This window comes from Squalius cephalus (assembly GCF_949319135.1).
Source record: "Squalius cephalus genome assembly, chromosome: 11".
NCBI lineage: Eukaryota > Metazoa > Chordata > Actinopteri > Cypriniformes > Leuciscidae > Squalius > Squalius cephalus.
The window spans coordinates 32,056,749-32,073,901 of record NC_137132.1 but is presented as its reverse complement, the minus strand read 5'-3'; the positions used below and the strand labels follow the sequence as shown (position 1 = coordinate 32,073,901).

At 36.5% G+C, this 17,153-nt stretch overlaps 1 protein-coding gene and 1 pseudogene across 2 annotated transcripts in view; both read left to right on the top strand.

Moving 5' to 3' along the window:
• The window catches only part of LOC307167238 (olfactory receptor 52K1-like), a gene marked incomplete at both ends in the record, with an annotated part of 91,032 nt that overhangs the window by 45,436 nt on the left and 28,443 nt on the right, over positions 1–17,153 (top strand). The gene's annotated exons all lie outside the window — the stretch shown is intronic.
• Positions 2,758–13,044, top strand: LOC307167240 (annotated as a pseudogene). The gene is made up of 6 exons: positions 2,758–2,856; positions 3,986–4,114; positions 10,482–10,675; positions 11,384–11,531; positions 12,516–12,719; positions 12,863–13,044. The product of its transcript is annotated as an uncharacterized misc_RNA (transcript).

Below are 17,153 nucleotides of genomic sequence, written 5' to 3'. Positions count from 1 at the left end.
CAAGCGCATGCATAAAACTTGCCGCAAAGCACCGGCAAAATAGGCTAATGATAATAGCCTAAATGTGTCTGAAAAAAATAACGAAGCATTTTAATTGTTTATTAATGAACTAGTCTTTTTCTATATCAGTAGGCTGCATGCAAACATATCTCCATACATCTCCGCTGTAATAGCCTAGATGCGCCTTTAATACGGACAGGATTGCATAATCAGATGGTAGCCTACCGTACGTATTTGCTTTCGATTGGATTTTTTTCGTTGGTGGACATTTTTTATAAGCTTTAGGCTTATATAGATAGCTATATTTCTCATGTCTGTGAGGCTTGTCTATACACTGTTTTTCAGTTCATTTTTAAGACGTGCTCCAATTCACAGAGATCATGAAAGCGCGCCCTGTTCGTTTTATTTTATTTTACAAAAGCACAACGTTTTCTTGTTGTTGTTAGTCTACACAAATAAAAGTAGTTGCGACTGATGTATTATTCTTTTCTGTATGACCAGAAATGATGGAGTATTTTAAGTTGTTTCCACTGTTGATGGGAGAATGCGAGTGATGGCACTGGCGCCTCCATGTCATGCAGTGCGCGCTCCACACTCCGCACAAACACTCGGATATGCGCTTAATAACAGCGAACATTTATCTAGGTTAACGTTAGAGCGAGCGGCCATGCCAGACGGATAAGTCCTCTTCACGTTTAACAAATCAAATTCTGTTGCATTTTATTGCGCCAGTTTGAAATGGGAGGCCAACGCTGGTGTTTTTCTTTAAATAAATTTGTTTAGGCTTTAAGATAAATATTGTTTGTAGGCTAATTAATGGCACAATAATTTGTTTATTTTATTATCTACTTATATTTTTCATTTTTGTTTTGCATTGAGCCATTTAAAGGATTTGCTGTGCACCGCAATGCCATCCTCCCATAGAAAGACACGTTAAGAGCCACCTTTATTTTCTTTATAATAAAGGGTTTCTATGGGAGGAAAACGCTTAATTGCGTTCATATTCTGGGCTCATCTGCTTTTCTGTAGGATAGCCTATGGTTTATTAATAAGGTGTGTAGCCTACAGCATTTGATCTTTATCACTGAAGTAGCCTAAGCCACATTAAAGGAGAACTCCGGTCAATTTTAACATTGAGCTCATTTTTTTGTACATTTGGAGTGCTGTCAATACAGAGAACAACGACAAAAATCGGTGTTGCCTACACCGAGTTATTCTATTTTTAAAATTTGCACCCTGTTGACTTCAATGGGGCAAGTTTTAAACCTGCTTTTAGCCTCTTAACATCCTTGATGTGTCATTACAAGTGCACAGAAAATGTGAGTGATTCCTTCAGAGTGAACACGAGTTAATCTGACTGCAGTAGATGTGAAAGATATGTATAAAAATGATGTTATTTAAGCCAGCGCAAATACCTGTGTTTACATCCTGTTTTCGGCTGAAGTCCACAGTAGTCGATTGCCGAGTTCACGCGCGTGATAAACCTATGCGCATGAACTCGGCAATCGACTACTTTGGACTCTAACCGAAAACAGGATGTAAACACTACTCTACTGCAGTCAGATTAACTCGTGTTCACTCTGAAGGAATCACTCACATTTTCTGTGCACTTGTAATGACACATCAAGGATGTTAAGAGGCTAAAAGCAGGTTTAAAACTTGCCCCATTGAAGTCAACAGGGTGCAAATTTTAAAAATAGAATAACTCGGTGTAGGCAACACCGATTTTTGTCGTTGTTCTCTGTATTGACAGCACTCCAAATGTACAAAAAAATGAGCTCAATGTTAAAATTGACCGGAGTTCTCCTTTAAGCTTTTTCTTTATTATAAGGGTGTTCTATGGGAGGAAAACGCATGTGCAATTAAATGCAATGTTCGTTTTCTGGGCTCATCTGCTAATCTGTAGGCTACACATGCTTTATTAATGTACAGAATTTGATATTTTAACATGAATGTCCATTGGGGGCTGCTATTGCTTCAGCTTTTTGAGCGTAGAAGTATGATAATGATTGGCTATAGGCTACATTTTATGTGGATAAAGGCATATTTTGTAGGCTACATGTCATATAAGGCCTAGAACATTTGTCGTTTTAACGACATATAACATCTTTTTCTTTATTATAAGGGTTTTCTGTGGGAGGAAAAGTTATTGCGAGAAAAAGTTGTCGTTTTAACAACATAAGATCTCGTTATTACGACATAATTGAGTGGAAAAAAATAGGCTTGTTTGAGATGCGCCTTGCCTCGCCTGAAATGTATACGAGAGTAGGTGGCTGCAGTGAGAGGAGGAGTGAAAAAAGCGCAGGCAAGCCGGACAGTTCTCTCTTCTCGCAGTGGATCTGACACCTGTGAGATCAAAGATGGATATCGCGGGATTCACGCTCGTGCACAGTGTTGCTAATAAACTGGATGTAATTTAAGTTCTGTTGCTTTTATATGAAAATAGATAAAATGAACAAGACACCAATAGTTGCCTAGTTGTTATTTAATTCAATTCCAAATACATGTTTATAACTATTTTTTTCTTTAATACAGACATATGTGTTTTTATTTATTTATTTATTTTATAAAAATTAAATTGCATAACCCAAAGAGATCGCACTGTCAGATAGTTTGGGAATATTCACACATAACATATACACATAAAACAAGATATTAGAGTTTTAAAATCAAACATTTTAAAAGAGAACAATACATCACAGTTGTTTAAACCAATAATGAGCATTAAGCTGTGTCGTCAGTAAGTCGTTTCCCATCATGCTTTTGATACGTCGATTTTGTGCTGAACATGGCATACGGAGAGAGCGTCTGCAAGATTCCCAGCTCGAGGTGGAAGTTGCAAAAGCAGTTACCGAGGTAGGTCAGTTCACATTTACGTATAATTAAATGTAAAGGTTTATGGCTATTTGACGTGCTGTCCGGGAGGAGGGCTCAGAGCTCGGAATTTCCCAGCAAACACATTTACGTTGTGGCAACGTCTGTGGCACGTTGCATTTCTTCTATGGCAACGTCGCTGTCTACGTGCTCGCAACATAGAATAACAAAGTAGAATTGTAAGACGCGACAGGGCTGTCGCAACGTTGTTGCGCGACATTCAGCAACTGAGAGACGACGTTCTGACAATATTTTTATATGCTGCTATATCCCCCATTTAGCATTTTGTTAGATAATTATATACTTTTTATCGTTTGTTTATCTATATTATTATTTAGTGGGGCTATCAACACCTGCAAGTGTACACTTTGAAGAGTAAAAATTACATAAGGTTTCGTTAATTCAACTTTATTAAAACTGCGTAATCAAATTGCACTTCCAAAAGTAATACATTTGTGAAAAAAAAAAAAAAAACGAATATACAAATTTATTTTAAGTATAATAAATGAAACATAAAAAGCAAAGGCAGATCAGAACATTTAATGAACAAAACCGGTTCTGTATGGCAGACAGTAGCCGAAAGCCGGACGAGAGGAGCAAAGAAACGAATGAGTCTAAATAGTAAAATACTAAAAAACTAAACAGTGCAAGCGAGGCTACATTAATCACATTAGAAATTAAAGTTGTAGGTTGTGTTTGATAGCTGAGGTAGGCTAAATTAAACGCAATACTCACGTATCCTTGCTCGATGAAGAACGAGACAACACAATGAGCCCAACAGGTGGTTGGGATTTAAATTGCTGATTTTCGCACTTCAGGGCAGTGACGAGTACATTATGTAGTCCAGTGGTTGTCAAGACACCGTTGGCACAACCTTAAGCAATGGCCCTGAACGGTGGTTCAATGTCAACATTGTGACAACGCTGTAACAACCTTCACCACACAACGTAGCTATAGCAACCTTTTGGCCATGTTGTTAAAACGTTGTTAGAAGGTTGGGTACGTTGCGCCAACGTTCTGTGTTTGCTGGGTTGGCCCTAATCAGAACTCCCCCCGGGTTGTGATAGGAATAGTTAAAACTGGAAGTGTTGTATGTTTTTCCCCTCAACAGACTGGGCCAACATATGGCAGAAAAATGATGAAGGGATACCTGGCTTCAAAAGGTATCAAAGCATCCGAAGGCCGCGTGGGATGTATGCTGCGAACAATCAATCAGCCCTATCACATGGCTCGATATCATGACTTAGGTAAAGTTGGTTTTATATTAGATATTCGCACATTCGCGGACTTCCGCGTTCAATAACTTGTGAATTAAACGTTGTTGCTACAGAAAACACCTATCACATATAACTACAGATAAAACACCAGAAGCTACAACATAATTTTCCTCAAAACGATCTTTCCTTCGCACTGGACAAAATACATTGATCTCTATGCGCAGGCTGCTAAGAAGGGACCATCTGCAAAGTGCAAACCCGAAGGAAAGCTCGTTTTGAGGAAGATTTAAATATTAAAACAATGTTATTTGTGTAGTAACAATATTCAGCTCACGAGATATTGAACGCGGAACTCCGCGAATATGCAAATATAAAACCAACTTTACCCAAGTTGCAGACTTGATCATGTAGGAGTACCACATACATGGACAGCACCATGAACATAGTCAAGTAAAAAAAAAAATACCAGTTGCCAACCAGGGTAAAAATAGTTTCAGGTTTGATATTTGCTGCGTATTCACCTAGACTGCTTTAGTGTACTTTTGTGTAGGCTACTGTACATACAGTACGCAAATATGTTTTATGTAAAAGTTACAGTAATTCACCAAAGGGATTTTTTTCATTTTCCAAAGGTAGTGCTTTCCTATTGACCAGACTGACTTACTACAGGTGAAATTTTGACAATACCTCCCTTACTGTAAGTATAGTACAAACATATTATTATTAAACAAATACTGTAATTTCTCCTTTTTCCGTGTTCCAATGGTTATAGTATGTTCCTAGTGATCACTCAATTAACTTTGATAAATGTATTAGGTAAAAATATGTATTAGAACTGCTGTTTCTTGTACAACACAATTCTTTCATTGATTAAAAAAATGCAGATATTTTAGGTTAATCATATTTTCAACGTTAGAAATAAGCAACACCCTTATTGTAATGATTCAAGTTAAGTTTTTGTTATGAAATCCTGAAGAAGTGGATTCTGGAACACACTGCTGCTTCAATGTATATATAATGAGTGATTATAATCAAGGTATTAATCAATAGTTTTCCTTCTATATATCAAATGAGTTGAATGACTTCTCTAGGCTTATGAGATTTTACTTTGTTATAGAAATTACCAGTGTGATTATCAAAAATGTTATTTCATGTATCCTTTAAATGTCTGTATTTGATATCTGAGGTGTAACGTAAGGGTCTGGCCCATGCCAGGAATGCAGTAACAGTGCTTGCTCATTTAGCCTGGCTTCCAGAGATGAAATATGGACTTCTTTAACAGGTGTCACTACATCCATCTGCTTTTCTAGGCTACCCTGATAGCAATGGTCTCAGGAGTCATTGAAACCTATAGTTGAGAGACCATTTCTTAGTTAAAGTCTTTACTTTACAGTTAGATTTAAAGTATCCTCTCCTTGAGAGAAATAACATGTTATCTTAATGTTTTGAGAAGACTCTCCTCCTCACCAAATCCAATCTTGAAGAAACTGTGTCTGTGTGTGTTAGTATTCTTGGTTACAGGTTAAGGAACAAGTGGAAATATAGCTGCAAACAACGATACAGGGCCAAGCCCCTGAAGCAGCAGCAAGAGCTGGAATAGTAAAAACAGCAGAAATTGAAGAAAAAAGAGCTGGTTTAGAAGTATAGGTGAAAATGAACTCAAAATGAACAGCAGTTCAGATGAGAATGAACATAGAATGAACAAGACATACATTAATCCAAGAGGAATAAAGATTAGTACAACGTTGAATAATAAAGGAATCGACATGACACACAATTTTTTTAAATCATGCCACATGGGGCTTGAACCCATTATCTCTGGGTCAGATACCTGTCACTCATATCATTGCGCCACTGGGAAGTTGTTTTTGGCAAGATGAAGAAGGTCCAATAGTTCAAGTTAGAAGCAATTCAAATGAATAATTTTTGTATAAATTTGCTGCATGTTGTATTTATCGAGTTCGTTCACATATAGGCACCATGTCTGGAACAGGAGCAACTTTTCCACCACTTAAGGCCACCATACCTCTTGCGATCTGGGAATGTGCCACACAGCATTCAAACCCACAACCGGAATGGTTCATGGTTCATGCTAACCAATTAGCATGCTAAGCTAACTACCATAAGGCAACAAATACAGGTCAAATTTGGAGAAAAATATATCGGGAACGGTAGCAAAAATCAAAAATCTGTTCAGTCACTTCTGTGTGGCTCGGTCCAAAGATCATCTGAGCCAATTTTTGTAAAAATTGAACAAAATTTGAATGAGGAGTAGCACAAAAAATTGAACACTGTACTTTTCAAAATGGCCACTACTGTAATGGGCAGAGTCTTATTGTAAGATATTGATTGTGATTACCATAATGAGTGGAATCAGGTGTACTAAGTTTCATTTTACATCTATTTACATTCACATCTACATCAAAGGGTTCAAAAGCTATAACCCTTTTAATGTGGAATTTTTGAACTGGTGGTGGTGCTATAGAGTTGGTCCTACAGACTCAAAAATTGGTCCAATTACTATTCATTACAATCACTACAAGTGTGGAAGGTCACGACGTGCCTAAATTCAGGGTCCGAATGTCAGCCGCATAATTGATGGAGATATGCTTCAGTCTATCTATGTGTAGAAAAAGTGTGATTATTTATTAGCCAATCAGAATCATTCAACCTGAAGCAATGACAAAGCTTAGACCTTGGTGAAGGGTATAATTGCTGTGATTTTTGTAAATGTAAGGGGAAGTGGCCTACTTTTGATCACTGGAGTAATCACTCCTTGTGATTCTTGAAGCTGACTTCTGCCTGATGAAACTGCAAACTATCTTCAGTAAAATTTCCTTTAATTTATTATAATTCCAACTCTTGTCTTAAATTGTCTGCACTTCTAACGCCTGGTCTTAATAAATCCTATCTTGTCCTTGGGTCTTTAACTGTAAGTCCCAAAATACAGATATACAGTGGTAATCCATATTTAAACAAGGACAATAAAGCAGAAGTTTCAGCAGATATTCTTTAATGATGTTCCACTGTTTAAGGTACACAGTGAGCACAACCATTGGGCATCTTTTCCAGGTAGCTTGTCTGGTGATAGTCCAATGCAGCATACATTGGGTACCATCTTTGGCACTGTTCACATTGGTAAACATGACAAGGATTAATTATGTAACAAACCACTAACAGTTATAGTTATGTGTGTTAACCAATTACATAATGCAATGAATAAATATTAAATAACATGTTCAATTGCTTAAATATTTTTGTTTACCCAAAGTAGTCCTGACTGAAAACATTTGAAAAAATTGTATTCAAACACACACATTTCTTTTACTTAAACTTTTACGTCACTTCACTAAACGAAAATATAGTAAAGTAAAAAGTACTTGACAAAACAATCAGTTAAAGGGTTTATGATAATATAAGAACAACTTAAACCAAGAGAGGATCAACAACAGCAAAATTTTGAAGAGGTGAAATTGAAATATTACTCTAACCACAAGGAATTAATTACAACTTTTATGTATAATCCCAGAGTGGTATTCCATGAACAATTAGAAAGATAATAGAAATAAAAACACTGTGCACTGTACAGTATCTTGAATGCCTCCATGATCTTGCTGTTCATTATCTGTCAGATTTGCTGCACCAATGCGTACAGGTTCAGTCACTACTGTTAATAATAATGTAGCCCCTATTAATGTACTACAACCTTAAAAAAAAAAAAAAAACAGTATTATATTATTATGTAAAACAGTATTATTAGGTATTGTCAAAATTTCAACTGTAGTAAGTCAGTTTGGTCACTAGGAAAGCACTACAACCTTTGGGATATATATATATACAAAACACTAAGGTGATTTACAGTTTATTTCATAAACATATGTAATACACATATGTAATAATATGCTCATTACATAAACATATTTGATAATTGTACAGTAAGGGAGGTATTGTCAAAATTTCACCTGTAGTAAGTCAGTCTGGTCACTAGGAACATGCTACAACCTTCGGATAGTAAAAAATCCCTTTGGTGAATTAATGTAATTTTATTTTAAAAATATTTATGTACATTATGTACAGTGAGGCAGGTTTCCTAAATACAATCATTATAATGCACTTTTTATTGTTGCTAAAGTGCAATCAATAGCATTAGAACACATAATGTGAGAGAGATTTGCTGGTACATCTGTACTTTGCAAAAATGTAGTTGTCTTTTTGCACACAATGAAAAAAAAAAAAAAAACTTTTTAGATGGTCCCTATCTTCTTTACCACACACATTGAATGTTCAGTGAACAGTCGCAACTTTGTATGCCATTAAAACAATATTTGCCCATTTTGATCTATTGTGGAGAGTGTTGTAGTTCACCATCTTTGTCCTAAAGATCATGTAGCTGCTTTTATTTTGCAAAAATGTGCTTTATTGCGCTTGTTATTGAGACAGTTTTTAAGCAAAAAAGTGTGAATGTGCGAATATAAAACCAACTTTACCTAAGTGATATCATGTAGGTATTGGTAAATAAAAGATGGATTATGTTGTTAAATTTTGGAAGTGTTTGTCTTTAATCAAACCATGTTAGTGTTATAAAGGTTAAAAAGTTGTTCACTTCAATAATATATTACTGCAATACCAGGCTGCAGTTTCAGTGTTTAACAGTGACCATAGTTTTTTGTGACCACGCCACTAGCCAATTCAGAAGAGACCTGATTCAAACTTGATGCAAAGATGAGACCCATGGAAATTATTCACTTTTTACTATCTTTCACTGGAGTCAGCAGTCTCCAGTTATTATTTAGCTGCAAAAACAGTTAATTGTGCTTCTGGCTGTTGTAAACTGGCATTTGTTTGATTTATTGACATTCTGATAAACACACTAGTTTTACAGTTTACTGCACTTTAAGTGTATCACACATCAGAGTACGCATGTGGTACGCATGTTGCACTTCGGCTAATGAATTTAAGTCTCGCAAAGATACAGAAAATAGTCTCTTTTCAAGGATATTGAATTTAAAACCAGAATATAGTTGCTCATATACTGAAACAAATTAGGTTAAATATTTCAAGAGGATTACCAACAGATATGTTTAGGGTTAGGGTTTGATTAGGACAATCATTTAATTAATACAATTAAAATCATTCCTGAAAGATTATAAAATAAATACATAATTTAATCGTAGGCATAAGTGCCATAAAATGGTAGAAACTGCTATTACATGCTTGCATGCATACAAAAATGGCTGGGTTGTTGTGGTCAGCTCTTAAATAAAATCAGGCTTTGTGAGATGGGTATAAACCTGGAAAGCACCGTTAGCCAACTATGCTGTCAAGTTTCATCTTTATCAGCAAAGTTTAAAGAGTCTGTGTTTGCCGAAACCAACGGACATTCGCAAACAACCTACAAAGTTTTGTGGTTGGAACGACGGCTCCCGACCTGTGGCTAGAAGCAGAGTTTCTTGTTTGCATGACATGGACTCAAATCCTTATCTTGAGCCAAATAAATAAGCTGACATTCAGTACAATCTATATCTTTTATTTTATCAAAAATATACAAATGCTATTTCTTTTAAGGACTGGATTCACAGACATGGGTTAGTTTAAGCCAGGATTAGGCCGTAGTTCAATTAGGACATTTAAGTAGCTTTTATAAACCTGCCCCAAAAAAACATTACTGGTGTGCCTCTTGAGACAAAAATGACACTGACATATTTGAAGATATATCAATGCAATTTCAGTTCAAACATGCATTTTAGTCTTGGACTAGCTTAAGCATTGCTTGTCTGTGAAACCGGGGGTTAGTTTGTCAAAAAAAAAATTGAAGCAGTTTTTGAAGAGTTAGCACGTGGTCTAGTACGTAAGAACAAGCTATTGAGTCTGGAAATGAATCAAAATAACTGATAAAATGAGAATTATTGCTATAAATTGCAAACATGGCATCTGGGGACTAATTTGATCTCAAACAAATTTGCGACAATACGATTTCGGGAAAACAATCGTGACTATCTAGTAGTTGATTTCTTCAATGATGAATTGTACTATGGTAGTTAAGAAGCGAGTTGCATCATTGTATGGGGAACGCTCCCCTGGCCGAGCCAGCTAGTTATAGAGGATCAGCTTTAAATGTGTGGGACTACTGCTCCTTAAATAGAAAGTACACTCCTAACCCCACTAACTTGAAAGTCTCCACCCACTGGAGTTATAAGCTCTGCACACTTGAGTCTCCAGGCTACAGCAACGATGCAATGTCATGTAGATTTCTGTAATAGAAATTAAGTAGTAAAAAATCTATTATTAAATAACTATTTAGTAGGTAGTGTTGTTTTTCCCAGTGTTTTGCTATTAGGTTAAAAAAATCTAAATAATCTAAACATTTACTACTACCCTTTTTTTATACAGGGATCTCGGAACTTGAATCCGATACCATACACTGCAGAATACATGGGTCAGAAATTACATATCGACCAAAATGAGAAGATGGTAATGTTTGGGGTGACCCATGTAGCAGCTGTGGATGGATACTCCAGAAAAATTGTCGCACATTCCACTATGCCAGTAAAAAACAACCTGACAATATATCAAAATGTTTACAGGTAACTTCAAATTTTTGATCTTGGTTTTTTTGGGGTACTTTAGTTGTGTAGTTCCAAATTAATTCCATACATCTATGAGAAATGTGTGAATAATCCTAATCATAACACTAACCGCCAAGAGTATGAACAATTAGGCTACATGTTTTTGGGTGCAAGAGTGAACTTGGCTTGAACTGGAGGAGAAAGAGTCCAAAAGATAATTGGTTTTTTCAACAAGCATTACCTATTCACCATGTGTGTTTTCTCAGAGGAGGCAAAGATTTGTATAAGAAAATAATCCATTCGATAAATTCCACCTTTAATTTTCCAAGCATCAATTCACAAATAAAATAGGACTATACATGAAATCTGAATTGTGTTACTGCATCTTTGGAATAAATGAAAAGATTTGAGATTTATACATGGTTTTGATTAATATAACAGTAATTGCATACATTTAAAAAAAAAATGTATTGGTGGTGTTCTTAATAGTTTATGTAATGTTTATGTAACCTGGAAAATGTCAGCATTGCGTGTAACTGGAACATGAATTTACCTTTTTTTTAAATACTGAGGACTTTGCCTCATTTCAGAACACTGCTAATAATACATTTGTGTTAAGCAAGACATTATTCTGTAGAGCTGATAGACAATAACTTGACTGGCTAAACAGCATTTTTTTTACCTTCAGTGCTTTTAGCGATAAGCTGTACTTTTTGTTTCTTGCAGAAGTGCAGTGATCGAATATGGAATGTGGGACCAGGTCAGGGTGGATCATGGGAAGGAGTTTTATTTAACACTTTTTATTCAAGAGAAACTTGCACACCTTAGAAACAACAGAGAGAAGCAGCCATATTGCCAAACACCGTCAACAAATGTAAGTCATAATATATTCATAAACATTTTAGGGCAACAGAAACTATAGTGTCCTTTTAACATAATCTATTAAGATGTTTTATTTTGTTAACTGCACTTAGTATTGTTGTGTCCAATACAGGGGCCTATACCATGAAGCCGGTTTTGGTGGCTAGCCAGATATGTTTCACTTTAGTTTGTGCCAACCCTGGGTTTTAGGTATCATGAAAGTGGTTTGGCTTTTAGCAGTGTCCATCGCCATAGTAACTTGCACTGATGTCACTCCTAAACCCAGGATCAAAGCCTGTGTTGACAGAGAAAGTTGATGAACATCGTAATGGCACCAACAAAGCCTGGTTGGATTGTTTGGTTTTGTCAACTCGAAACTAATCCCGTAACCCTTTGTCTAACTACCATCATGATACCATCAAATATAGTGATACTTCAGGATCACTGGAAACTGATTGGAAGATTAGAATACTTTACTGACCCTGTAGGTTAAGCAAAATTAACTAAACTTTATTCAAGTTATTTTAGCAGAATTAGAATGCTATATGTTCAGTGGCTAAGTTCTCTTAACACGCATACATTTTTACAATTTGAAATCAGGAAATCATTCTAATGCATAAATTATGAGAAACATGAATGATTGGTTCTCCTTCACAAATATAAGTTTCCAGGGAGGTTTGTTAGAGGGTGAGTGGGACATTTAGAGGAAAGCGACCTGCCAGGAACAGTACTGGACAGTATTGGACACCCCAAGAGGTGTATGAATATTTTTATGCATCTTTGAAGTCTTTGAAACTATACAATTCTGCAAACGTATGCACTAACTAACCAGCTTATCTCCGTAGAAACTGACTCACCATGCTCCATACCACACTGAACCCCCTAGAAACTTTTGATGTCTTATCTCTCTTAATGACTGTCTGTCTTTGCTATAAAACTTCCATAGTATGTATCAACAAACTTAGCTGTCTTGTTTTTCTTTTCATTTATAAAACAGAATCACATTATTGAAAGAATATGGCCAGAAGTCAACAACAGAGTAAACTATCCGCTGAAAGGGGCACTCATTCAGTTAGTGGACCAGGAGGAGATTGATATGCAGGATAACCTCACACAATACTGTGTGTCTACTCTGACGTGTCAAGTGGCTCAAATTGGACTTGAACGAGTTGTGCATTCCTAGAATGCACACAGTATTCCAGTTAAATCTGAAGCAGTTGCTTTTTCGTTAAACCCAGCCTCTTGACCTTGATCATTTGTTGACAGGATTTCTGTCTGCTGTGCTACTTCATAACATGAAACGTAGGCTCCACCTGAAGCCCTAAAATCTCAATTTCCTTGTAGGGAATGGAGTTCCTGATCATCTGGCCCATGGCGGATGCCCGAAGAAAGTCTCTCCTGATGTTTTGCCTGATGCAGTGGATGCAGCAAACTGTTATGACCAAGAAGTTGATTCTTCATTGACACGGGAGTCATCCTTTGGCAGGAATCCTTTTTTACATCTCGAAGACCAGGAAGCACCGTGACACTATTAAAACAACAAAATTAGGTGACATCCAAGGGACGACACCTCTTCAGCCTAACAGGAGATCAAAGGCAAGCAAAACCACAGATCATGAGATTCACACTTCACTCACCTGCATTTCATGCGAGAACAAAAAAAAAAAAACGGACGAGCCCCCATTTATGTTATGCTCCCACAAAACATAAGTCTAGGATTCAGGGACACATAACATAAAAGATTGACAACGAAGTGCGTGATCAAAAATTATATATTTATTATAACTCAAACAACTCACAAATTAACCCAAAAATGAGAGACGAGGAGCTCAGCAACAAAGGGGGGATTATTATTTTTTTTATAGCTGTACAGGTGAACTGGTTTTAATTGTTCAATATTTTGGCAAAAAGTGTTAACATTTAACAATCTACCACTATTAGTTGCAACTGATATGAGGGAGTCGTGTTCCTTTAAGGAACCCATCCCCCATCCACCCCCAACTTCGACTGGCGGCCAGTGTTTCACTTATCGTCGACAGCAACATTAAACTAAATAACATCTTCTAAGTGTTAACTCTTCTTCTAACGCTAAAATCTGTGACAATGGCATACGTTTTGTTTAAAGACAACAAAAGAGTTTCTTTGAGGCTGGAAGATATGCGCGCCGAACGGATTGGAAGGATTGTCCAGGTGTGTTTAATTAGATAATTAAGTTAGTTTAATTGAAGTGGCATTAAGTCGTTAATGCTGTCAACAGTTAACCCTTTTGCATCAATTAAAAAAAGTTACACATAGGTCCATAAATGTCAATGTCAAAAAACTCATAAAAATTTGAAGCTTGAGAGCACAAACTTAAGTTTGGTCTCATTTTAAAGAAGACCCTTGGAAGGTGAAGTAAAAAAAAAAAAAATGTAAAAAAGTTATATAGGTTTAAGTTTATGAAAATGATTTATGAACATTTTATATAAAATGTATATTTTATGAAACATGTTGAACTCTAAAACGGCTAGAAAATCAAACCCATACATCTAAACAAGTTGTGTTCCAAATTAGAGGTTGATATAAAAAAAAAGTAGGTTTCCGTAAGATTTTGTTTGGGCGCAGTAGGCCTAACACATTCCCCATTAGATGCCAGCAAAACTCCACTGGTTATTCGCAGTTGAGTTTTTCTCTCTCAAGTATTACAAGCACACACACACACACACACACTTTTTTTTTTTTATAACACATAAAAACCACACTCCGACATCCATACCAACACACCCACACAATTATTGTTGCATAATTTATCCAATTGGCTAGATAATATATGGAAGCCCTGAACCGCAACGTTAATAAAAAATTTTTACATTTTTTTTTTAAAATCCGTAAAAAATAAACAAAATAAATTCTAAAATTACGAGAATAAAGTCGAAATATTTAGAGATTATTGTTTTGCCTATAGACGAGCACGATAACACATAGCCTAGACTTTGAGTCAACGTGCCACATAAGCTGTGTCCCAATGTGAAGTCTGCATCCTCCGAAGGCCGTATTTGAAGGCCGATTGCGTCACAGCGGCGCGTCGAAACGTCACAGCGGAGCGACGAAGGATGTCCCAATTCAAAGGCTGCACACTTCGGAGGTCGCATTTGAAGGCCGATTGCGTCACCGCGGCGCGATGAAGGCTGTCCCAATTCAATTCTGCATCCTCCGAAGTCCGTATTCGAAGGCCGGTTGCGTCATCGCGGCGCGACGAAGGCTAAAGCGACGCCAAATGCACCCTTCGTTTCCCCGTGAAAGGAAGGATACATAAATGGACACTTTGCGGTCTATCTTACCCTATTCTACCCCATAATTCATCGCGCGGCGGTGACGACAGCATTTTTATTAATAAATAAATAAATAAATGACGGCCGAGAGTTCGCTGGTGGACGGCAAATTCACATTTAAATGTAAGTATTATGTTTTCATTTACTCAAATAGCTAGTGAAACCTGAGTTAAAAGCCACAAGTTTTTCTTTCTTATAAACTTCATCTTAACTCCTTCACCATTGCGTGGCTTCATTTGTCAGGTGGTCTGAGGCAAAACTTGAGCTAATAGTTTAATAATTGTTTCAGGGAGCAAGGAGCAGACAGCTCAATTTATTAAACTGCAATTTAAAATAAATAAATAAACTAAATAAATTAAATTAAATTTTATTGTAATATTTGCACTAGTCTGTCTAACTTGTGTGAATAAGAAATATCACTCACCCTATAAAGCCCACAACAATAGGAAAAGCAGTAGATAAGGCAATGGGGTTTCACTTGTATGTGTTTTTGTAGTGCTGTCATGCAAGCTATGTCTACAAAGGTTTTAACCAAATTTGAGTATTCATGAATATGATTTCTGAACATGAATATGATTTTAAAAATACAAAGTAAGAAAGTTGAGATCACATCTTTGCTGAAATGTATGTGCTGTTGTTGTTAACAAGCCATGGTTATTTTGCTCTGCCTTAGGATTGCACGTGTCCTGGGACAGGAGAGGGTGTGAGTGGGAACCCACTGCTGAAACTTGGCCCTGGTTTGTCCTCATGGATGAGATGATTGCACCCTCATTGCCTCAATCCCTGAGGACACACCAGGGCCGAGTTCAGCTGTGTGTGACCAAGAAGAGGAGGAGCCAGGGGCAGCAGCATCATCAGCATCAGCACCACGATGAAGGCGAGACAGAGAGGACGAGTTTTTGGACTTGATTAGAGAAGACATGGAACTGCAGAGGCGAGGAGAGCACAAGAGAGAATGGACAGGCTGTTTTCTCTTCTTGAAAGAATGATTAAGAAATATGTATATGTATATATATATTCTTTAACTTTTTTCACTTATATTTTTTAAAAGGAAAAAAAAAATATTCAACTTTAAATGTGTAAATAAAAGAGAATTCATTGCTCTGGACATTGTTTATTTTTCAGTTTTTCACAGTCACAGTCATAATTTCTACATGAAACAAATTCTTCTATAACGTTTTCCCCCCAACTATTTACAAAATACGTTAAACATCTCAAAATCAACATAAACATTTAAATTTACAGTACATAAAATATTATATATTATGTAGAGTTTTATTCAGCTGAGTGGGAGACCCTGGTGTGCTGCTGGAACGGGATGGGCTCCACAATAGAGACCCTGGTAAGGCCTTCTGCTGGTGGGACATCATCTGGGATGCTCTCCAGAGTGTTTGACTGCATATTTACACTATCCAGTGAAGTTGTCTACCAACAGGTTTGCAGGACTCATGGAATAAATATTGAGATACTTTATTACACTAAAGTACTTTTAATAACCACTAATACTGCATTGGGGAAAAACTACTAGTCATATATTTCAAACCTTAGTTAAGCAAACTTATCTTGCATACTCTAATGTACTTAAGGCATCAAGAGTAAAAGTAAAGGAATTCTGGAGGAAAAAAAACCTTGTCAGAGTTTTTATGATGGTTCTGCTTTTATATTACTGCATATGTTGCATTTTACTTCTGAATATTTTCAAGGTTGATACATTTAAACTATATACTTTTGTGTAGTTTATTGTAAAACAATGCATCATATTGTAAAATAACATAATTTTGTAGTGTTGCTGTCCTGTGTGGGAAAATCACTTCGAGTATTAACGATGTAGTTCCTTACATACCACCACTGGTTATTTTGAAAATTAAAAAAAGTAAATGTAGGCCTATTGTCACAATATTAACAAATTGTTGGTAACTACAGCTCCGTCCCATTTCAAAGGGCGCACCTGAAGCGCTCGGACCGGTCTAGCCTACGGAGGACTGTTCTTGTCGCCTAGCAACAGTGATTGACAGCTGCCAATGAAGAGCGGGAGTAACATCCGCACTGGACTGTTTATATTCAACTGAGTTTTATATTCAAATAGGGTTGAAAACCTGTGTAAATATATTTACCAATGTCCATTTAAAGAATACACTAGCCTACAAAATCGCATCAAGGTAAGATATAAATGAACATTTGAATCTTCGGCTAAGCCGAAAGTACATGACCTGAAACATCCTTAATACCATGTCCTCCAGTAAAATATAAAACATAAAAATGACAATAGCCAATTCTGGCTCCATAGCTGTTTACTCAATTATATCAAATGAATTATCAGGATG